Source organism: Platalea leucorodia, assembly GCF_965183815.1.
Source record: "Platalea leucorodia genome assembly, chromosome: 7".
Lineage (NCBI taxonomy): Eukaryota > Metazoa > Chordata > Aves > Pelecaniformes > Threskiornithidae > Platalea > Platalea leucorodia.
Genome location: NC_138829.1, coordinates 51,450,612 through 51,473,173, shown reverse-complemented (window position 1 = coordinate 51,473,173; position 22,562 = coordinate 51,450,612).

Below are 22,562 nucleotides of genomic sequence, written 5' to 3'. Positions count from 1 at the left end.
TCTAGAAAGAGAGAGCCAAAGCATTTGTGGGGCTGTGAATGGGGTTGCGTGGCTACTTGAAGAGCAGCAAGAGCTTTTGGTCCTGGCCCCTTTGGGGTGGGAGGAAGCCCTGGACGTCACAATTGCTGAGCCTGCTCCGGCTCAGCGTCCCAGGCAACTTGTATTGGCCTTTGAGAGGGTCTGGAAAGAGAGAGCCCGAGGATTTGTAGGGCTGTGATTGGGGTTTTGTGGGTATTGGAAGAGCAGCAAGAGCTTTTGGTCCTGGCAGCTTTGGGGTGGGAGGAATCCCTGGACATTCACGTTTGCTGAGCCTTGCTTCGCCTCAGCGTCCCAGGCAGTTAGTATTGGCCTTTGGGAGGCTCTAGAAAGAGAGAGCGGCAGCGTTTGTAGGGCTGTGAATGGGGTTGCGTGGCTACTGGCAGAGCAGCAAGAGCTTTTGGTCCTGGCAACTTTGGGGTGGGAGGAATCCCTGGACGTCACATTTGCTGAACCTGGCTTGGCATCAGCGTCCCAGGCAACTTGAATTGGCCTTTGGGAGGCTCTAGAAAGAGAGAGCACTGATGTTTGAGGGGCTGTGAATGGGGTTGCGTGGCTACTGGAAGAGCAGCAAGAGCTTTTGGTCCTGGCAGCTTTGGGGTGGGAGGAATTTCTGGACATTCGCAATTGCTGAGCCTGGCTCCGGCTTAGTGTCCCAGGCAACTTGTATTGGCCTTTGGGAGGCTCTAGAAAGAGAGAGCCAAATCATTTTTGGGGCTGTGAATGGGGTTGTGTGGCTACTGGAAGAGCAGCAAGAGCTATTGGTCCTGGCACCTTTGGGGTAGGAGGAATCCCTGGACGTTCGCAATTGCTGAGCCTGACACCGACTTAGCATCCCAGGCAACTTATATTGGCCTTCGGGAGGCTCCACAAAGAGAGATCCCGAGCATTTGTGGGCCTGTGAATGGGATTGCATGGTTTCTTGCATTGCAGAAAGGGCTTTTGGTCCTGGCACCTTTGGGGTGGGAGGAATCCCTGGACGTTTGCGATTCCTCATCCTGGCTTCAGCTTTCCTCAGCGGCCCAGGCTGCTAGTATTGGCCTTTGGGAGTCTCCAGAAAGAGAGAGCGGCAGCGTTTGTAGGGCTGTGAATGGGGTTGCATGGGTACTGGAAGAGCAGCAAGAGCTTTTGGTCCTGGCACCTTTGGGGTGGGAGGAATCAATGGACGTCATATTTGCTGAACCTGGCTTCGCCTCAGCGTCCCAGGCAACTTGTATTGGCCTTTGGGAGGCTCTGGAAAGAGAGAGCACTGATGTTTGAGGGGCTGTGAATGGGGTTGCGTGGCTACTGGCAGAGCAGCAAGAGCTTTTGGTCCTGGCAACTTTGGGGTGGGAGGAAGCCGTGGACGTCACAATTGCTGAGCCTGACTGCGGCTCAGCGTCCCAGGCAACTTGAATTGGCCTTTGGGAGGCTCTAGAAAGAGAGAGCACTGATGTTTGAGGGGCTGTGAATGGGGTTGCGAGGCTACTTGAAGAGCAGCAAGAGCTTTTGGTCCTGGCACCTTTGGGGTGGGAGGAAGCCCTGGACATTCGCAATTGCTGAGCCTGGCTCCAGCTTAGTGTCCCAGGCAACTTGAATTGACCTTTGGGAGGCTCTAGAAAGAGAGAGCCCGAGCATTTGCGGGGCTGTGAATGGGGTTGTGTGGCTACTGGAAGAGCAGCAAGAGCTTTTGGTCCTGGCCCCTTTGGGGTGGGAGGAAGCCCTGGACGTCACAATTGCTGAGCCTGGCTCCGGCTCAGCGTCCCAGGCAACTTTTATTGGCCTTTGGGAGGCTCTAGAAAGAGAGAGCCAAAGCATTTGTGGGGCTGTGAATGGGGTTTTGTGGCTACTGGAAGAGCAGGAAGAGCTTTTGGTCCTGGCAACTTTGGGGTGGGAGGAATCCCTGGACGTCACATTTGCTGAACCTGGCTTGGCCTCAGCGTCCCAGGCAAATTGTATTGGCCTTTGGGAGGCTCTAGAAAGAGAGAGCACTGATGTTTGAGGGGCTGTGAATGGGGTTGCGTGGCTACTGGAAGAGCAGCAAGAGCTTTTGGTCCTGGCACCTTTGGGGTGGGAGGAAGCCCTGGACGTCACAATTCCTGGGCCTGCTCCGGCTCAGCGTCCCAGGCATCTTGAATTGGCCTTTGGGAGGGTCTAGAAAGAGAGAGCCAAATCATTTGTGGGGCTGTGAATGGCGTTGCTTGGCTACTGGAAGAGCAGCAAGAGCTTTTGGTCCTGGCACCTTTGGGGTGGGGGGAAGCCCTAGACGTTCGCAATTGGTGAGCCTGACACCGAATTAGCATCCCAGGCAACTTATATTGGCCTTCGGGAGGCTCCACAAAGAGAGAGCCCGAGCATTTGTGGGGCTGTGAATGGGGTTGCATGGCTTCTTGCATTGCAGAAAGGGCTTTTGGTCCTGGCAACTTTGGGGTGGGAGGAATCCCTGGACGTCACATTTGCTGAACCTGGCTTGGCCTCAGCGTCCCAGGCAACTTGTATTGGCCTTTGGGAGGCTCTAGAAAGAGAGAGCACTGATGTTTGAGGGGCTGTGAATGGGGTTGCGTGGCTACTGGAAGAGCAGCAAGAGCCTTTGGTCCTGGCACCTTTGGGGTGGGAGGAAGCCCTGGACGTTACAATTGCTGAGCCTGACTGCGGCTCAGCGTCCCAGGCAACTTGTATTGGCCTTTGGGAGGCTCTAGAATGAGAGAGCACTGATGTTTGAGGGGCTGTGAATGCGGTTGCGTGGCTACTGGAAGAGCAGCAAGAGCTTTTGGTCCTGGCAACTTTGGGGTGGGAGGAAGCCGTGGACGTTTGTGATTTCTCATCCTGGCTTCAGCTTTCCTCAGCAGCCCAGGCTGCTAGTATTGGCCTTTGGGAGTCTCCAGAAAGAGAGAGCGGCAGCGTTTGTTGGGCTGTGAATGGGGTTGCGTGGCTACTGGAAGAGCAGCAAGAGCCTTTGGTCCTGGCACCTTTGGGGTGGGAGAATTCAATGGACGTCATATTTGCTGAACCTGGCTTGGCCTCAGCGTCCCAGGCAACTTGTATTGGCCTTTGGGAGGCTCTGGAAAGAGAGAGCACTGATGTTTGAGGGGCTGTGAATGGGGTTGCGTGGCTACTGGCAGAGCAGCAAGAGCTTTTGGTCCTGGCAACTTTAGGGTGGGAGGAAGCCGTGGACGTCACAATTGCTGAGCCTGACTGCGGCTCAGCGTCCCAGGCAACTTGTATTGGCCTTTGGGAGGCTCTGGAAAGAGAGAGCACTGATGTTTGAGGGGCTGTGAATGGGGTTGCGAGGCTACTTGAAGAGCAGCAAGAGCTTTTGGTCCTGGCACCTTTGGGGTGGGAGGAAGCCCTGGACATTCGCAATTTCTGAGCCTGGCTCCGGCTCAGCGTCCCAGGCAACTTGAATAGACCTTTGGGAGGCTCTAGAAAGAGAGAGCCCGAGCATTTGCGGGGCTGTGAATGGGGTTGTGTGGCTACTGGAAGAGCAGCAAGAGCTTTTGGTCCTGGCCCCTTTGGGGTGGGAGGAAGCCCTGGACGTCACAATTGCTGAGCCTGGCTCCGGCTCAGCGTCCCAGGCAACTTTTATTGGCCTTTGGGAGGCTCTAGAAAGAGAGAGCCAAAGCATTTGTGGGGCTGTGAATGGGGTTGCGTGGCTACTGGAAGAGCAGCAAGAGCTTTTGGTCCTGGCCCCTTTGGGGTGGGAGGAAGCCCTGGACGTCACAATTGCTGAGCCTGCTCCGGCTCAGCGTCCCAGGCAACTTGAATTGGCCTTTGGGAGGCTCCAGAAAGAGAGAGCCAAATCATTTGTGGGGCTGTGAATGGGGTTGCGTGGCTACTGGAAGAGCAGCAAGAGCTTTTGGTCCTGGCACCTTTGGGGTGGGGGGAAGCCCTGGACGTTCGCAATTGGTGAGCCTGTCACTGAATTAGCATCCTAGGCAACTTATATTGGCCTTCGGGAGGCTCCACAAAGAGAGAGCCCGAGCATTTGTGGGGCTGTGAATGGGGTTGCATGGCTTCTTGCATTGCAGAAAGGGCTTTTGGTCCTGGCACCTTTGGGGTGGGAGGAATCCTTGGACGTCACAATTGCTGAGCCTGGCTCCGGCTCAGCGTCCCAGGCAACTTGAATTGGCCTTTGGGAGGGTCTAGAAAGAGAGAGCCAAAGCATTTGTGGGGCTGTGAATGGGGTTTTGTGGCTACTGGAAGAGCAGGAAGAGCTTTTGGTCCTGGCACCTTTGGGGTGGGAGGAATCGCTGGATGTTTGCAATTGCTGAGGCTGACTCAGGCTCAGCGTCCCAGGCAACTTGTATTGGCCTTTGAGAGGCTCTAGAAAGAGAGAGCACTGATGTTTGAGGGGCTGTGAATGGGGTTGCGTGGCTACTGGCAGAGCAGCAAGAGCTTTTGGTCCTGGCACCTTTGGGGTGGGAGGAAGCCCTGGACATCACAATTCCTGGGCCTGCTCCGGCTCAGCATCCCAGGCAACTTGAATTGGCCTTTGGGAGGGTCTAGAAAGAGAGAGCCAAATCATTTGTGGGGCTGTGAATGGGGTTGCGTGGCTACTGGAAGAGCAGCACGAGCTTTTGGTCCTGGCACCTTTGGGGTGGGGGGAAGCCCTGGACGTTCGCAATTGGTGAGCCTGTCACCGAATTAGCATCCTAGGCAACTTATATTGGCCTTCAGGAGTCTCCGCAAAGAGAGAGCCCGAGCATTTGTGGGGCTGTGAATGGGGTTGCATGACTTCTTGCATTGCAGAAAGGGCTTTTGGTCCTGGCACCTTTGGGGTGGGAGGAATCCTTGGACGTCACAATTGCTGAGCCTGGCTCCGGCTTAGTGTCCGAGGCAACTTGTATTGGCCTTTGGGAGGCTCTAGAAAGAGAGAGCACTGATGTTTGAGGGGCTGTGAATGGGGTTGCGTGGCTACTCGAAGAGCAGCAAGAGCTTTTGGTCCTGGCACCTTTGGAGTGGGAGGAATCCCTGGACATTCGCAATTGCTGAGCCTGGCTCCGGCTTAGTGTCCCAGGCAACTTGTATTGGCCTTTGGGAGGCTCTAGAAAGAGAGAGCACTGATGTTTGAGGGGCTGTGTATGGGATTGCGTGGCTACTGGAATAACAGCAAGAGCTTTTGGTCCTGGCACCTTTGGGGTGGGGGGAATCCCTGGACTTTCGGAATTGGTGAGCCTGTCACCGAATTAGCATCCCAGGCAACTTATATTGGCCTTCGGGAGGCTCCACAAAGAGAGAGCCCGAGCATTTGCGGGGCTGTGAATGGCGTTGCGTGGCTACTGGAAGAGCCGCAAGAGCTTTTGGTCCTGGCAGCTTTGGGGTGGGAGGAATCCCTGGACATTCGCAATTGCTGAGCTTGGCTCCGGTTCAGTGTCCCAGGCACCTTGTATTGGCCTTTGGGAGGCTCTAGAATGAGAGAGCACTGAGGTTTGTGGGGCCGGTGATGGGGTTGCATGGCTTCTTGCATTGCAGAAAGGGCTTTTGTTCCTGGCGCCTTTGGGGTGGGAGGAATCTCTGGACGTTTGTGATTCCTCATCCTGGCTTCAGCTTTCCTCAGCGTCCCGGGCTGTTAGTATTGGCCTTTGGGAGTCTCCAGAAAGAGAGAGCGGCAGCGTTTGTAGGGCTGTGAATGGGGTTGCATGGGTACTGGAAGAGCAGCAAGAGCTTTTGGTCCTGGCAACTTTGGGGTGGGAGAAATCAATGGACGTCATATTTGCTGAACCTGGCTTCGCCTCAGCGTCCCAGGCAACTTGAATTGGCCTTTGGGAGGGTCTAGAAAGAGAGAGCCAAAGCATTTGTGGGGCTGTGAATGGGGTTTTGTGGCTACTGGAAGAGCAGGAAGAGCTTTTGGTCCTGGCACCGTTGGGGTGGGAGGAAGCCGTGGATGTCACAATTGCTGAGCCTGACTGCGGCTCAGCGTCCCAGGCAACTTGAATTGGCCTTTGGGAGGCTCAGGAAAGAGAGAGCCCGAGCATTTGAGGGGCTGTGAATGGGGTTGTGTGGCTACTGGAAGAGCAGCAAGAGCTTTTGGTCCTGGCCCCTTTGGGGTGGGAGGAAGCCCTGGACGTCACAATTGCTGAGCCTGGCTCCGGCTCAGCGTCCCAGGCAACTTTTATTGGCCTTTGGGAGGCTCTAGAAAGAGAGAGCCAAAGCATTTGTGGGGCTGTGAATGGGGTTGCGTGGCTACTGGAAGAGCAGCAAGAGCTTTTGGTCCTGGCACCTTTGGGGTGGGAGGAATCCCTGGACGTCACAATTGCTGAGCCTGCTCCGGCTCAGCGTCCCAGGCAACTTGAATTGGCCATTGGGAGGCTCCAGAAAGAGAGAGCCAAATCATTTGTGGGGCTGTGAATGGGGTTGCGTGGCTACTGGAAGAGCAGCAAGAGCTTTTGGTCCTGGCACCTTTGGGGTGGGGGGAAGCCCTGGACGTTCGCAATTGCTGAGCCTGTCACCGAATTAGCATCCTAGGCAACTTATATTGGCCTTCGGGAGGCTCCACAAAGAGAGAGCCCGAGCATTTGTGGGGCTGTGAATGGGGTTGCATGGCTTCTTGCATTGCAGAAAGGGCTTTTGGTCCTGGCACCTTTGGGGTGGGAGGAAGCCCTGGACGTCACAATTGCTGAGCCTGGCTCCGGCTCAGTGTCCCAGGCAACTTGTATTGGCCTTTGGGAGGCTCAAGAAAGAGAGAGCCTGAGCATTTGCGGGGCTGTGAATGGGGTTGTGTGGCTACTGGAAGAGCAGCAAGAGCTTTTGGTCCTGGCAGCTTTGGGGTGGGAGGAAGCCCTGGACGTTAGAATTGCTGAGCCTGGCTTGGCCTCAGCGTCCCAGGCAACTTTTATTGGCCTTTGGGAGGCTCTAGAAAGAGAGAGCCAAAGCATTTGTAGGGCTGTGAATGGGGTTGCGTGGCTACTGGAAGAGCAGCAAGAGCTTTTGGTCCTGGCCCCTTTTGGGTGGGAGGAAGCCCTGGACGTCACAATTGCTGAGCCTGCTCCGGCTCAGCGTCCCAGGCAACTTTTATTGGCCTTTGGGAAGCTCTAGAAAGAGAGAGCCAAAGCATTTGTGGGGCTGTGAATGGGGTTTCGTGGCTACTGGAAGAGCAGCAAGAGCTTTTGGTCCTGGCACCATTGGGGTGGGAGGAATCCCTGGACGTCACAATTGCTGAGCCTGACTCCGGCTCAGCGTCCCAGGCAACTTGAATTGGCCTTTGAGAGGGTCTGGAAAGAGAGAGCCCGAGGATTTGTAGGGCTGTGATTGGGGTTTTGTGGCTATTGGAAGAGCAGCAAGAGCTATTGGTCCTGGCAGCTTTGGGGTAGGAGGAATCCCTGGACGTTCGCAATTGCTGAGCCTGACACCGACTTAGCATCCCAGGCAACTTATATTGGCCTTCGGGAGGCTCCACAAAGAGAGATCCCGAGCATTTGTGGGCCTGTGAATGGGATTGCATGGTTTCTTGCATTGCAGAAAGGGCTTTTGGTCCTGGCACCTTTGGGGTGGGAGGAATCCCTGGACGTTTGCGATTCCTCATCCTGGCTTCAGCTTTCCTCAGCGGCCCAGGGTGCTAGTATTGGCCTTTGGGAGTCTCCAGAAAGAGAGAGCGGCAGCGTTTGTAGGGCTGTGAATGGGGTTGCATGGGTACTGGAAGAGCAGCAAGAGCTTTTGGTCCTGGCACCTTTGGGGTGGGAGGAATCAATGGACGTCATATTTGCTGAACCTGGCTTGGCCTCAGCGTCCCAGGCAACTTGTATTGGCCTTTGGGAGGCTCTGGAAAGAGAGAGCACTGATGTTTGAGGGGCTGTGAATGGGGTTGCGTGGCTACTGGCAGAGCAGCAAGAGCTTTTGGTCCTGGCACCTTTGGGGTGGGAGGAAGCCGTGGACGTCACAATTGCTGAGCCTGACTGCGGCTCAGCATCCCAGGCAACTTGTATTGGCCTTTGAGAGGCTCTAGAAAGAGAGAGCACTGATGTTTGAGGGGCTGTGAATGGGGTTGCGAGGCTACTTGAAGAGCAGCAAGAGCTTTTGGTCCTGGCACCTTTGGGGTGGGAGGAAGCCCTGGACATTCGCAATTGCTGAGCCTGGCTCCAGCTTAGTGTCGAGGCAACTTTTATTGGCCTTTGAGAGGCTCTAGAAAGAGAGAGCCCGAGCATTTGCGGGGCTGTGAATGGGGTTGTGTGGCTACTGGAAGAGCAACAAGAGCTTTTGGTCCTGGCACCTTTGGGGTGGGAGGAAGCCCTGGACGTCACAATTGGTGAGCCTGGTTCCGGCTTAGTGTCCCAGTCAACTTATATTGGCCTTTGGGAGGCTCAGGAAAGAGAGAGCCCGAGCATTTGTGGGTCTGTGAATGGGGTTGTGTGGCTACTGGAAGAGCAGCAAGAGCTTTTGGTCCTGGCAGCTTTGGGGTGGGAGGAATCCCTGGACGTTCGCAATTGCTGAGCCTGACACCGACTTAGCATCCCAGGCAACTTATATTGGCCTTCGGGAGGCTCCACAAAGAGAGAGCCCGAGCATTTGTGGGGCTGTGAATGGGGTTGCGTGGCTACTGGCAGAGCAGCAAGAGCTTTTGGTCCTGGCCCCTTTGGGGTGGGGGGAATCCCTGGACATCACAATTGCTGAGCCTGGCTCCAGCTCTCCTCAGCGGTCCAGGCAGCTAGTATTGGCCTTTGGGAGTGTCCAGAAAGAGAAAGCTCCAGCGTTTGTAGGGCTGTGAATGGGGTTGCGTGGGTACTGGAAGAGCAGCAAGAGCTTTTGGTCCTGGCAGATTTGGGGTGGGAGGAAGCCCTGGACATTCGCAATTGCTGAGCCTGGCTCAGGCTTAGTGTCCCAGGCAACTTTTATTGGCCTTTGGGAGGGTCTAGAAAGAGAGAGCCCGAGCATTTGTAGGGCTGTGAATGGGGTTGCGTGGCTACTGGAAGAGCAGCAAGAGCTATTGGTCCTGGCACCTTTGGGGTGGGAGGAATCCCTGGACGTTCGCAATTGCTGAGCCTGACACCGACTTAGCATCCCAGGCAACTTATATTGGCCTTCGGGAGGCTCCACAAAGAGAGATCCCGAGCATTTGTGGGCCTGTGAATTGGGTTGCATGGCTTCTTGCATTGCAGAAAGGGCTTTTGGTCCTGGAACCTTTGGGGTGGGAGGAATCCCTGGACGTTTGCGATTCCTCATCCTGGCTTCAGCTTTCCTCAGCGGCCCAGGCTGCTAGTATTGGCCTTTGGGAGTCTCCAGATAGAAAGAGCGGCAATGTTTGTAGGGCTGTGAATGGGGTTGCATGGCTACTGGAAGAGCAGCAAGAGCTTTTGGTCCTGGCAGCTTTGGGGTGGGAGGAATCCCTGGACGTTCGCAATTGCTGAGCCTGACACCGACTTAGCATCCCAGGCAACCTATATTGGCCTTCGGGAGGCTCCGCAAAGAGAGAGCCCGAGCATTTGTGGGCCTGTGAATGGGGTTGCATGGCTTCTTGCATTGCAGAAAGGGCTTTTGGTCCTGGCACTTTTGGGGTGGGAGGAAGCCCTGGACGTTTGCGATTCCTCATCCTGGCTTCAGCTTTCCTCAGCGGCCCAGGCTGCTAGTATTGGCCTTTGGGAGTCTCCAGAAAGAGAGAGCGGCAGCGTTTGTAGGGCTGTGAATGGGGTTGCGTGGCTACTGGAAGAGCAGCAAGAGCTTTTGGTCCTGGCACCTTTGGGGTGGGAGGAATAACTGGATGTTTGCAATTGATGAGCCTGAATCCGGCTCAGCATCCCAGGCAACTTGTATTGGCCTTTGGGAGGCTCTAGAAAGAGAGAGCACTGATGTTTGAGGGGCTGTGAATGGGGTTGCATGGCTACTGGAAGAGCAGCAAGAGCTTTTGGTCCTGGCACCTTTGGGGTGGGAGGAAGCCCTGGACATTCGCAATTGCTGAGCCTGGCTCCAGCTCTCCACAGCGGCCCAGGCAGCTAGTATTGGCCTTTGGGAGTGTCCAGAAAGAGAAAGCTCCAGCGTTTGTAGGGCTGTGAATGGGGCTGCGTGGCTACTGGCAGAGCCGCAAGAGCTTTTGGTCCTGGCACCTTTGGGGTGGGAGGAAGCCCTGGACATCACAGTTGCTGAGCCTGACTCCGGCTCAGCGTCCCAGGCAACTTTTATTGGCCTTTGGGAGGCTCTAGAAAGAGAGAACCCGAGCATTTGTAGGGCTGTGAATAGGGTTGTGTGGCTACTGGAAGAGCAGCAAGAGCTTTTGGTCCTGGCACCTTTGGGGTGGGAGGAAGCCCTGGACATTCGCAATTGCTGAGCCTGGCTCCGGCTTAGTGTCCCAGGCAACTTGAATCGTCCTTTTGGAGGCTCAAGAAAGAGAGAGCCCGAGCATTTGTGGGGCTGTGAATGGGGTTGTGTGGCTACTGGAAGAGCAGCAAGAGCTTTTGGTCCTGGCAGCTTTGGGTTGGGAGGAATCCCTGGACGTTCGCAATTGCTGAGCCTGACACCGACTTAGCATCCCAGGCAACTTATATTGGCCTTTGGGAGGCTCCGCAAAGAGAGAGCCCGAGCATTTGTGGGCCTGTGAATGGGGTTGCATGGCTTCTTGCATTGCAGAAAGGGCTTTTGGTCCTGGCACCTTTGGGGTGGGAGGAATCCCTGGACGTTTGCGATTCCTCATCCTGGCTTCAGCTTTCCTCAGCGGCCCAGGCTGCTAGTATTGGCCTTTGGGAGTCTCCAGAAAGAGAGAGCGGCAATGTTTGTTGGGCTGTGAATGGGGTTGCGTGGCTACTGGAAGAGCAGCAAGAGCTTTTGGTCCTGGCACCTTTGGGGTGGGAGGAATAACTGGATGTTTGCAATTGATGAGCCTGAATCCGGCTCAGCATCCCAGGCAACTTGTATTGGCCTTTGGGAGGCTCAGGAAAGAGAGAGCACTGATGTTTGAGGGGCTGTGAATGGGGTTGCATGGCTACTGGAAGAGCAGCAAGAGCTTTTGGTCCTGGCACCTTTGGGGTGGGAGGAATCCCTGGACATCACATTTGCTGAGCCTGCCTCCAGCTCTCCTCAGCGGCCCAGGCAGCTAGTATTGGCCTTTGGGAGTGTCCAGAAAGAGAAAGCTCCAGCGTTTGTAGGGCTGTGAATGGGGTTGCGTGGCTACTGGAAGAGCAGCAAGAGCTTTTGGTCCTGGCACCTTTGGGGTGGGAGGAATCCCTGGACGTTTGCGATTCCTCAGCCTGGCTTCAGCTTTCCTCAGCGGCCCAGGCTGTTAGTATTGGCCTTTGGGAGTCTCCAGAAAGAGAGAGCGGCAGCGTTTGTAGGGCTGTGAATGGGGTTGCGTGGCTACTGGAAGAGCAGCAAGAGCTTTTGGTCCTGGCACCTTTGGGGTTGGAGGAATCGCTGGATGTTTGCAATTGCTGAGCCTGACTCCGGCTCAGAGTCCCAGGCAACTTGTATTGGCCTTTGGGAGGCTCTAGAATGAGAGAGCACTGATGTTTGAGGGGCTGTGAATAGGGTTGTGTGGCTACTGGAAGAGCAGCAAGAGCTTTTGGTCCTGGCACCTTTGGGGTGGGAGGAAGCCCTGGACATTGGCAATTGATGAGCCTGACTCCGGCTCAGCGTCCCAGGCAACTTGTATTGGCCTTTGGGAGGCTCTAGAAAGAGAGAGCACTGAGGTTTGGGGGGCTGTGAATGGGGTTGCATGGCTACTGGAAGAGCAGCAAGCGCTTTTGGTCCTGGCACCTTTGGGGTGGGAGGAAGCCCTGGACATTCGCAATTGCTGAGCCTGGCTCCGGCTTAGTGTCCCAGGCAACTTGTATTGGCCTTTGGGAGGCTCAAGAAAGAGAGAGCCAAAGCATTTGTGTAGCTGTGAATGGGGTTGCGTGGCTACTGGAAGAGCAGCAAGAGCTTTTGGTCCTTGCATCTATGGGGTGGGAGGAAGCCCTGGACGTCAGAATTGCTGAGCCTGCTCCAGCTCAGCGTCCCAGGCAAATTTTATTGGCCTTTGGGAGGGTCTAGAAAGAGAGAGCCAAAGCATTTGTGGGGCTGTGAATGGGGTTGCGTGGCTACTGGAAGAGCAGCAAGAGCTTTTGGTCCTGGCACCTTTGGGGTGGGAGGAATCGCTGGATGTTTGCAATGGATGAGCCTGACTCCGGCTCAGAGTCCCAGGCAACTTGAATTGTCCTTTGGGAGGCTCTAGAATGAGAGAGCACTGAGGTTTGTGGGGCTGTGTATGGGGTACCATGGCTACTGGAAGAGCAGCAAGAGCTTTTGGTCCTGGCACCTTTGGGGTGGGGGGAAGCCCTGGACATTCGCAATTGCTGAGCCTGGCTCCGGCTTAGTGTCCCAGGCAACTTGTATTGGCCTTTGGGAGGCTCTAAGAAAGAGAGAGCCCGAGCATTTGTAGGGCTGTGAATGGGGTTGTGTGGCTACTGGAAGAGCAGCAAGAGCTTTTGGTCCTGGCACCTTTGGGGTGGGAGGAATCCCTGGACGTCACATTTGCTGAACCTGGCTTGGCCTCAGCGTCCCAGGCAACTTGTATTGGCCTTTGGGAGGCTCTAGAATGAGAGAGCATTGATGTTTGTGGGGCTGTGAATGGGGTTGCGTGGCTACTGGAAGAGCAGCAAGAGCTTTTGGTCCTGGCCACTTTGGGGTGGGAGGAATCCCTGGACATCACAATTGCTGAGCCTGGCTGTAGCTCTCCTCAGCGGCCCAGGCAACTTGTATTGGCCTTAGGGAGTGTCCAGAAAGAGAGAGCGGCAGCGTTTGTAGGGCTGTGAATGGGGTTGCATGGCTACTGGAAGAGCAGCAAGAGCTTTTGGTCCTGGCCCCTTTGGGGTATGAGGAATCCCTGGACATCAGAATTGCTGAGCCTGACTCCGGCTCAGAGTCCCAGGACACTTGTATTGGCCTTTGAGAGGGTCTGGAAAGAGAGAGCCCGAGCATTTGTACGGCTGTGATTGGGGTTTTGTGGCTATTGGAAGAGCAGCAAGAGCTTTTGGTCCTGGCACCTTTGGGATGGGAGGAATCGCTGGATGTTTGCAATTGATGAGCCTGACTCCGGCTCAGAGTCGCAGGCAACTTGTATTGGCCTTTGGGAGGCTCTAGAATGAGAGAGCACTGAGGTTTGTGGGGCTGTGAATGGGGTACCATGGCTACTGGACAAGCTGCAAGAGCTTTTGGTCCTGGCACCTTTGGGGTGGGGGTAAGCCCTGGACATTCGCAATTCATGAGCCTGGCTCCGGCTTAGTGTCCCAGGCAACTTGTATTGGCCTTTGGGAGGCTCTAAGAAAGAGAGAGCCCGAGCATTTGTAGGGCTGTGATTGGGGTTTTGTGGCTACTGGAAGAGCAGCAAGAGCTTTTGGTCCTGGCACCTTTGGGATGGGAGGAATCCCTGGACATTCACGTTTGCTGAGCCTTGCTTCGCCTCAGCGTCCCAGGCAGTTACTATTAGACTTTGATAGGCTCTAGAAAGAGAGAGCGCCAGCGTTTGTTGGGCTTTGAATGGGGTTGCGTGGCTACTGGCAGAGCAGCAAGAGCTTTTGGTCCTGGCACCTTTGGGGTGGGAGGAATCGCTGGATGTTTGCAATTGATGAGCCTGACTCCGGCTCAGAGTCCCAGGCAACTTGTATTGGCCTTTGGGAGGCTCTAGAATGAGAGAGCACTGAGGTTTGTGGGGCTGTGTATGGGGTACCATGGCTACTGGAAGAGCAGCAAGAGCTTTTGGTCATGGCACCTTTGGGGTGGGGGGAAGCCCTGGACATTTGCAATTGCTGAGCCTGGCTCCGGCTTAGTGTCCCAGGCAACTTGTATTGGCCTTTGGGAGGCTCTAAGAAAGAGAGAGCCCGAGCATTTGTAGGGCTGTGAATGGGGTTGTGTGGCTACTGGAAGAGCAGCAAGAGCCTTTGGTCCTGGCATCTCTGGGGTGGAAGGAATCCATGGATATCACAATTGCTGAACTTGGCTCCAGCTCTCCTCAGCGGCCCAGGCAGCTAGTATTGGCCTTTGGGAGTGTCCAGAAAGAGAAAGCTCCAGCGTTTGTAGGGCTGTGAATGGGGTTACGTGGTTACTGGAAGAGCAGCAAGAGCTTTTGGTCCTGGCACCTTTGGGGTGGGAGGAAGCCCTGGACATCAGAATTGCTGAGCCTGGCTCCGGCTTAGTGTCCCAGGCAACTTATATTGGCCTTTGAGAGGCTCTAGAAAGAGAGAGCCCGAGCATTTGTAGGGCTGTGAATAGGGTTGTGTGGCTACTGGAAGAGCAGCAAGAGCTTTTGGTCCTGGCACCTTTGGGGTTGGAGGAATCCCTGGACGTCATATTTGCTGAACCTGGCTTGGCCTCAGCGTCCCAGGCAACTTGTATTGGCCTTTGGGAGGCTCTAGAAAGAGAGAGCACTGATGTTTGAGGGGCTGTGAATGGGGTTGCGTGGCTACTGGAAGAGCAGCAAGAGCTTTAGGTCCTGGCACCTTTGGGGTTGGAGGAATCCCTGGACGTCATATTTGCTGAACCTGGCTTGGCCTCAGCGTCCCAGGCAACTTTTATTGGCCTTTGGGAGGCTCTAGAAAGAGAGAGCCAAAGCATTTGTGGGGCTGTGAATGGAGTTGCCTGGCTAGCTTAAGAGCAGCAAGAGCTTTTGTTCCTGGCACCTTTGGGGTGGGAGGAAGCCCTAGACGTCACAATTGGTGAGCCTGCTCCGGCTCAGCGTTTCAGGCAACTTGAATTGGCCTTTGGGAGGGTCTAGAAAGAGAGAGCCAAATCATTTGTGGGGCTGTGAATGGGGTTGTGTGGCTACTGGAAGAGCAGCAAGAGCTTTTGGTCCTGGCACCTTTGGGGTGGGAGGAATCCCTGGACATCACAATTGCTGAGCCTGGCTCCAGCTCTCCTCAGCGGCCCAGGCAGCTAGTATTGGCCTTTGGGAGTGTCCAGAAAGAGAAAGCTCCAGCGTTTGTAGGGCTGTGAATGGGGTTGCGTGGCTACTGGCAGAGCAGCAAGAGCTTTTGGTCCTGGCCCCTTTGGGGTGGGAGGAATCCCTGGACATCACATTTGCTGAGCCTGACTCCGGCTCAGCATCCCAGGCAACTTGTATTGGCCTTTGGGAGGCTCTAGAAAGAGAGAGCACTGATGTTTGAGGGGCTGTGAATGGGGTTGCGAGGCTACTTGAACAGCAGCAAGAGCTTTTGGTCCTGGCACCTTTGGGGTGGGAGGAAGCCCTGGACATTCGCAATTGCTGAGCCTGGCTCCAGCTCTCCACAGCGGCCCAGGCAGCTAGTATTGGCCTTTGGGAGTGTCCAGAAAGAGAAAGCTCCAGCGTTTGTAGGGCTGTGAATGGGGTTGCGTGGCTACTTGAAGAGCCGCAAGAGCTTTTGGTCCTGGCACCTTTGGGGTGGGAGGAAGCCCTGGACATCACAATTGCTGAGCCTGACTCCGGCTCAGCGTCCCGGGCAACTTGTATTGGCCTTTGGGAGGCTCTAGAAAGAGAGAGCCAAAGCATTTGTGGGGCTGTGAATGGGGTTGCGTGGCTACTGGAAGAGCAGCAAGAGCTTTTGGTCCTGGCACCTTTGGGGTGGGAGGAATCCCTGGACATTCGCAATTGCTGAGCCTGCTCCAGCTTAGTGTCCCAGGCAACTTATATTGGCCTTTGAGAGGCTCAAGAAAGAGAGAGCCCGAGCATTTGTAGGGCTGTGAATACGGTTGTGTGGCTACTGGAAGAGCAGCAAGAGCTTTTGGTCCTTGCATCTATGGGGTGGGAGGAAGCCCTGGACGTCAGAATTGCTGAGCCTGCTCCGGCTCAGCGTCCCAGGCAAATTTTATTGGCCTTTGGGAGGGTCTAGAAAGAGAGAGCCAAAGCATTTGTGGGGCTGTGAATGGGGTTGCGTGGCTACTGGAAGAGCAGCAAGAGCTTTTGGTCCTGGCACCTTTGGGGTGGGAGGAATCCCTGGATGTTTGCAATTGATGAGCCTGACTCCGTCTCAGAGTCCCAGGCAACTTGTATTGGCCTTTGGGAGCCTCTAGAAAGAAAGAGCACTGATGTTTGAGGGGCTGTGTATGGGATTGCGTGGCTACTGGAATAGCAGCAAGAGCTTTTGGTCCTGGCACCTTTGGGGTGGGAGGAATCGCTGGATGTTTGCAATTGATGAGCCTGACTCCGGCTCAGAGTCCCAGGCAACTTGAATTGTCCTTTGGGAGGCTCTAGAATGAGAGAGCACTGAGGTTTGTGGGGCTGTGTATGGGGTACCATGGCTACTGGAAGAGCAGCAAGAGCTTTTGGTCCTGGCACCTTTGGGGTGGGGGGAAGCCCTGGACATTCGCAATTGATGAGCCTGGCTCCGGCTTAGTGTCCCAGGCAACTTGTATTGGCCTTTGGGAGGCTCTAAGAAAGAGAGAGCCCGAGCATTTGTAGGGCTGTGAATGGGGTTGTGTGGCTACTGGAAGAGCAGCAAGAGCTTTTGGTCCTGGCACCTTTGGGGTGGGAGGAATCCCTGGACGTCACATTTGCTGAACCTGGCTTGGCCTCAGCGTCCCAGGCAACTTGTATTGGCCTTTGGGAGGCTCTAGAATGAGAGAGCATTGATGTTTGTGGGGCTGTGAATGGGGTTGCGTGGCTACTGGAAGAGCAGCAAGAGCTTTTGGTCCTGGCCACTTTGGGGTGGGAGGAATCCCTGGACATCACAATTGCTGAGCCTGGCTGTAGCTCTCCTCAGCGGCCCAGGCTGCTAGTATTGGCCTTAGGGAGTGTCCAGAAAGAGAGAGCGGCAGTGTTTGTAGGGCTGTGAATGGGGTTGCATGGCTACTGGAAGAGCAGCAAGAGCTTTTGGTCCTGGCCCCTTTGGGGTGGGAGGAATCCCTGGACATCAGAATTGCTGAGCCTGGCTCCGGCTCAGAGTCCCAGGCAACTTGTATTGGCCTTTGAGAGGGTCTGGAAAGAGAGAGCCCGAGCATTTGTACGGCTGTGATTGGGGTTTTGTGGCTATTGGAAGAGCAGCAAGAGCTTTTGGTCCTGGCACCTTTGGGGTGGGAGGAATCGCTGGATGTTTGCAATTGCTGAGCCTGACTCCGTCTCAGAGTCCCAGGCAACTTGTATTGGCGTTTGGGAGCCTCTAGAAAGAAAGAGCACTGATGTTTGAGGGGCTGTGAATGGGGTTGCGTGGCTACTGGAAGAGCAGCAAGAGCTTTTGGTCCTGGCACCTTTGGGGTGGGAGGAATCGCTGGATGTTTGCAATTGATGAGCCTGACTCCAGCTCAGAGTCCCAGGCAACTTGTATTGGCCTTTGGGAGGCTCTAGAATGAGAGAGCACTGAGGTTTGTGGGGCTGTGAATGGGGTACCATGGCTACTGGACAAGCAGCAAGAGCTTTTGGTCCTGGCACCTTTGGGGTGGGGGGAAGCCCTGGACATTCGCAATTGATGAGCCTGGCTCCGGCTTAGTGTCCCAGGCAACTTGTATTGGCCTTTGGGAGGCTCTAAGAAAGAGAGAGCCCGAGCATTTGTAGGGCTGTGAATGGGGTTGTGTAGCTACTGGAAGAGCAGCAAGAGCTTTTGGTCCTGGCACCTTTGGGGTGGGAGGAAGCCCTGGACATCAGAATTGCTGAGCCTGGCTCCGGCTTAGTGTCCCAGGCAACTTGTATTGGCCTTTGGGAGTCTCCAGAAAGAGAGAGCCAAAGCATTTGTGTAGCTGTGAATGGGGTTGCGTGGCTACTGGAAGAGCAGCAAGAGCTTTTGGTCCTTGCATCTATGGGGTGGGAGGAATCCCTGGACATCAGAATTGCTGAGCCTCGCTCCGGCTCAGCATCCCAGGCAACTTGTATTGGCCTTTGGGAGGCTCTAGAAAGAGAGAGCACTGATGTTTGAGGGGCTGTGAATGGGGTTGTGTGGCTACTGGAAGAGCAGCAAGAGCTTTTGGTCCTGGCCCCTTTGGGGTGGGAGGAATCCCTGGACGTTCGCAATTGCTGAGCCTGACACCGACTTAGCATCCCAGGCAACATATATTGGCCTTCGGGAGGCTCCGCAAAGAGAGAGCCCGAGCATTTGTGGGGCTGTGAATGGGGTTGCATGGCTTCTTGCATTGCAGAAAGGGCTTTTGGTCCTGGCACCTTTGGGATGGGAGGAATCCCTGGACGTTTGCGATTCCTCATCCTGGCTTCAGCTTTCCTCAGCGGCCCAGGGTGCTAGTATTGGCCTTTGGGAGTCTCCAGAAAGAGAGAGCGGCAGCGTTTGTAGGGCTGTGAATGGGGTTGCATGGGTACTGGAAGAGCAGCAAGAGCTTTTGGTCCTGGCACCTTTGGGGTGGGAGGAATCCCTGGACGTCATATTTGCTGAGCCTGGCTTGGCCTCAGCGTCCCAGGCAACTTGTATTGGCCTTTGGGAGGCTCTAGAATGAGAGAGCATTGATGTTTGTGGGGCTGTGAATGGGGTTGCGTGGCTACTGGAAGAGCAGCAAGAGCTTTTGGTCCTGGCCACTTTGGGGTGGGAGGAATCCCTGGACATCACAATTGCTGAGCCTGGCTGTAGCTCTCCTCAGCGGCCCAGGCTGCTAGTATTGGCCTTAGGGAGTGTCCAGAAAGAGAGAGCGGCAGCGTTTGTAAGGCTGTGAATGGGGTTGCATGGCTACTGGAAGAGCAGCAAGAGCTTTTGGTCCTGGCCCCTTTGGGGTGGGAGGAATCCCTGGACATCAGAATTGCTGAGCCTGACTCCGGCTCAGAGTCCCAGGACACTTGTATTGGCCTTTGAGAGGGTCTGGAAAGAGAGAGCCCGAGCATTTGTACGGCTGTGATTGGGGTTTTGTGGCTATTGGAAGAGCAGCAAGAGCTTTTGGTCCTGGCACCTTTGAGATGGGAGGAATCGCTGGATGTTTGCAGTTGATGAGCCTGACTCCGGCTCAGAGTCGCAGGCAACTTGTATTGGCCTTTGGGAGGCTCTAGAATGAGAGAGCACTGAGGTTTGTGGGGCTGTGAATGGGGTACCATGGCTACTGGACAAGCTGCAAGAGCTTTTGGTCCTGGCACCTTTGGGATGGGAGGAATCCCTGGACATTCACGTTTGCTGAGCCTTGCTTCACCTCAGCATCCCAGGCAGTTAGTATCGGACTTTGATAGGCTCTAGAAAGAGAGAGCGCCAGCGTTTGTTGGGCTTTGAATGGGGTTGCGTGGCTACTGGCAGAGCAGCAAGAGCTTTTGGTCCTGGCATCTCTGGGGTGGAAGGAATCCATGGATATCACAATTGCTGAACCTGGCTCCAGCTCTCCTCAGCGGCCCAGGCAGCTAGTATTGGCCTTTGGGAGTGTCCAGAAAGAGAAAGCTCCAGCGTTTGTAGGGCTGTGAATGGGGTTACGTGGTTACTGGAAGAGCAGCAAGAGCTTTTGGTCCTGGCACCTTTGGGGTGGGAGGAAGCCCTGGACATCAGAATTGCTGAGCCTGGCTCCGGCTTAGTGTCCCAGGCAACTTATATTGGCCTTTGAGAGGCTCTAGAAAGAGAGAGCCCGAGCATTTGTAGGGCTGTGAATAGGGTTGTGTGGCTACTGGAAGAGCAGCAAGAGCTTTTGGTCCTGGCACCTTTGGGGTTGGAGGAATCCCTGGACGTCATATTTGCTGAACCTGGCTTGGCCTCAGCGTCCCAGGCAACTTGTATTGGCCTTTGGGAGGCTCTAGAAAGAGAGAGCACTGATGTTCGAGGGGCTGTGAATGGGGTTGCGTGGCTACTGGAAGAGCAGCAAGAGCTTTAGGTCCTGGCACCTTTGGGGTTGGAGGAATCCCTGGACGTCATATTTGCTGAACCTGGCTTGGCCTCAGCGTCCCAGGCAACTTTTATTGGCCTTTGGGAGGCTCTAGAAAGAGAGAGCCAAAGCATTTGTGGGGCTGTGAATGGAGTTGCCTGGCTAGCTTAAGAGCAGCAAGAGCTTTTGTTCCTGGCACCTTTGGGGTGGGAGGAAGCCCTAGACGTCACAATTGGTGAGCCTGCTCCGGCTCAGCGTTTCAGGCAACTTGAATTGGCCTTTGGGAGGGTCTAGAAAGAGAGAGCCAAATCATTTGTGGGGCTGTGAATGGGGTTGCGTGGCTACTGGAAGAGCAGCAAGAGCTTTTGGTCCTGGCAGCTTTGGGGTGGGAGGAATCCCTGGACATCACAATTGCTGAGCCTGGCTCCAGCTCTCCTCAGCGGCCCAGGCAGCTAGTATTGGCCTTTGGGAGTGTCCAGAAAGAGAAAGCTCCAGCGTTTGTAGGGCTGTGAATGGGGTTGCGTGGCTACTGGCAGAGCAGCAAGAGCTTTTGGTCCTGGCCCCTTTGGGGTGGGAGGAATCCCTGGACATCACATTTGCTGAGCCTGACTCCGGCTCAGCATCCCAGGCAACTTGTATTGGCCTTTGGGAGGCTCTAGAAAGAGAGAGCACTGATGTTTGAGGGGCTGTGAATGGGGTTGCGAGGCTACTTGAACAGCAGCAAGAGCTTTTGGTCCTGGCACCTTTGGGGTGGGAGGAAGCCCTGGACATTAGCAATTGCTGAGCCTGGCTCCAGCTCTCCACAGCGGCCCAGGCAGCTAGTATTGGCCTTTGGGAGTGTCCAGAAAGAGAAAGCTCCAGCGTTTGTAGGGCTGTGAATGGGGTTGCGTTGCTACTGGAAGAGCCGCAAGAGCTTTTGGTCCTGGCACCTTTGGGGTGGGAGGAAGCCCTGGACATCACAATTGCTGAGCCTGACTCCGGCTCAGCGTCCCGGGCAACTTGTATTGGCCTTTGGGAGGGTCTAGAAAGAGAGAGCCAAAGCATTTGTGGGGCTGTGAATGGGGTTGCGTGGCTACTGGAAGAGCAGCAAGAGCTTTTGGTCCTGGCACCTTTGGGGTGGGAGGAATCCCTGGACATTCGCAATTGCTGAGCCTGCTCCAGCTTAGTGTCCCAGGCAACTTATATTGGCCTTTGAGAGGCTCAAGAAAGAGAGAGCCCGAGCATTTGTAGGGCTGTGAATAGGGTTGTGTGGCTACTGGAAGAGCAGCAAGAGCTTTTGGTCCTTGCATCTATGGGGTGGGAGGAAGCCCTGGACGTCAGAATTGCTGAGCCTGCTCCGGCTCAGCGTCCCAGGCAAATTTTATTGGCCTTTGGGAGGGTCTAGAAAGAGAGAGCCAAAGCATTTGTGGGGCTGTGAATGGCGTTGCGTGGCTACTGGAAGAGCAGCAAGAGCTTTTGGTCCTGGCACCTTTGGGGTGGGAGGAATCCCTGGATGTTTGCAATTGATGAGCCTGACTCCGTCTCAGAGTCCCAGGCAACTTGTATTGGCCTTTGGGAGCCTATAGAAAGAAAGAGCACTGATGTTTGAGGGGCTGTGTATGGGATTGCGTGGCTACTGGAATAGCAGCAAGAGCTTTTGGTCCTGGCACCTTTGGGGTGGGGGGAATCCCTGGACGTTCGCAATTGATGAGCCTGGCTCCGGCTTAGTGTCCCAGGCAACTTGTATTGGCCTTTGAGAGGCTCTAAGAAAGAGAGAGCCCGAGCATTTGTAGGGCTGTGAATGGGATTGTGTGGCTACTGGAAGAGCAGCAAGAGCTTTTGGTCCTGGCACCTTTGGGGTGGGAGGAATCCCTGGACGTCACATTTGCTGAACCTGGCTTGGCCTCAGCGTCCCAGGCAACTTGTATTGGCCTTTGGGAGGCTCTAGAATGAGAGAGCACTGAGGTTTGTGGGGCTGTGAATGGGGTACCATGGCTACTGGAAGAGCAGCAAGAGCTTTTGGTCCTGGCACCTTTGGGGTGGGGGGAATCCCTGGACGTTCGCAATTGATGAGCCTGGCTCCGGCTTAGTGTCCCAGGCAACTTGTATTGGCCTTTGAGAGGCTCTAAGAAAGAGAGAGCCCGAGCATTTGTAGGGCTGTGAATGGGATTGTGTGGCTACTGGAAGAGCAGCAAGAGCTTTTGGTCCTGGCACCTTTGGGGTGGGAGGAATCCCTGGACGTCACATTTGCTGAACCTGGCTTGGCCTCAGCGTCCCAGGCAACTTGTATTGGCCTTTGGGAGGCTCTAGAATGAGAGAGCATTGATGTTTGTGGGGCTGTGAATGGGGTTGCGTGGCTACTGGAAGAGCAGCAAGAGCTTTTGGTCCTGGCCACTTTGGGGTGGGAGGAATCCCTGGACATCACAATTGCTGAGCCTGGCTGTAGCTCTCCTCAGCGGCCCAGGCTGCTAGTATTGGCCTTAGGGAGTGTCCAGAAAGAGAGAGCGGCAGTGTTTGTAGGGCTGTGAATGGGGTTGCATGGCTACTGGAAGAGCAGCAAGAGCTTTTGGTCCTGGCCCCTTTGGGGTGGGAGGAATCCCTGGACATCAGAATTGCTGAGCCTGGCTCCGGCTCAGAGTCCCAGGCAACTTGTATTGGCCTTTGAGAGGGTCTGGAAAGAGAGAGCCCGAGCATTTGTACGGCTGTGATTGGGGTTTTGTGGCTATTGGAAGAGCAGCAAGAGCTTTTGTTCCTGGCACCTTTGGGATGGGAGGAATCGCTGGATGTTTGCAATTGATGAGCCTGACTCCGGCTCAGAGTCGCAGGCAACTTGTATTGGCCTTTGGGAGGCTCTAGAATGAGAGAGCACTGAGGTTTGTGGGGCTGTGAATGGGGTACCATGGCTACTGGACAAGCTGCAAGAGCTTTTG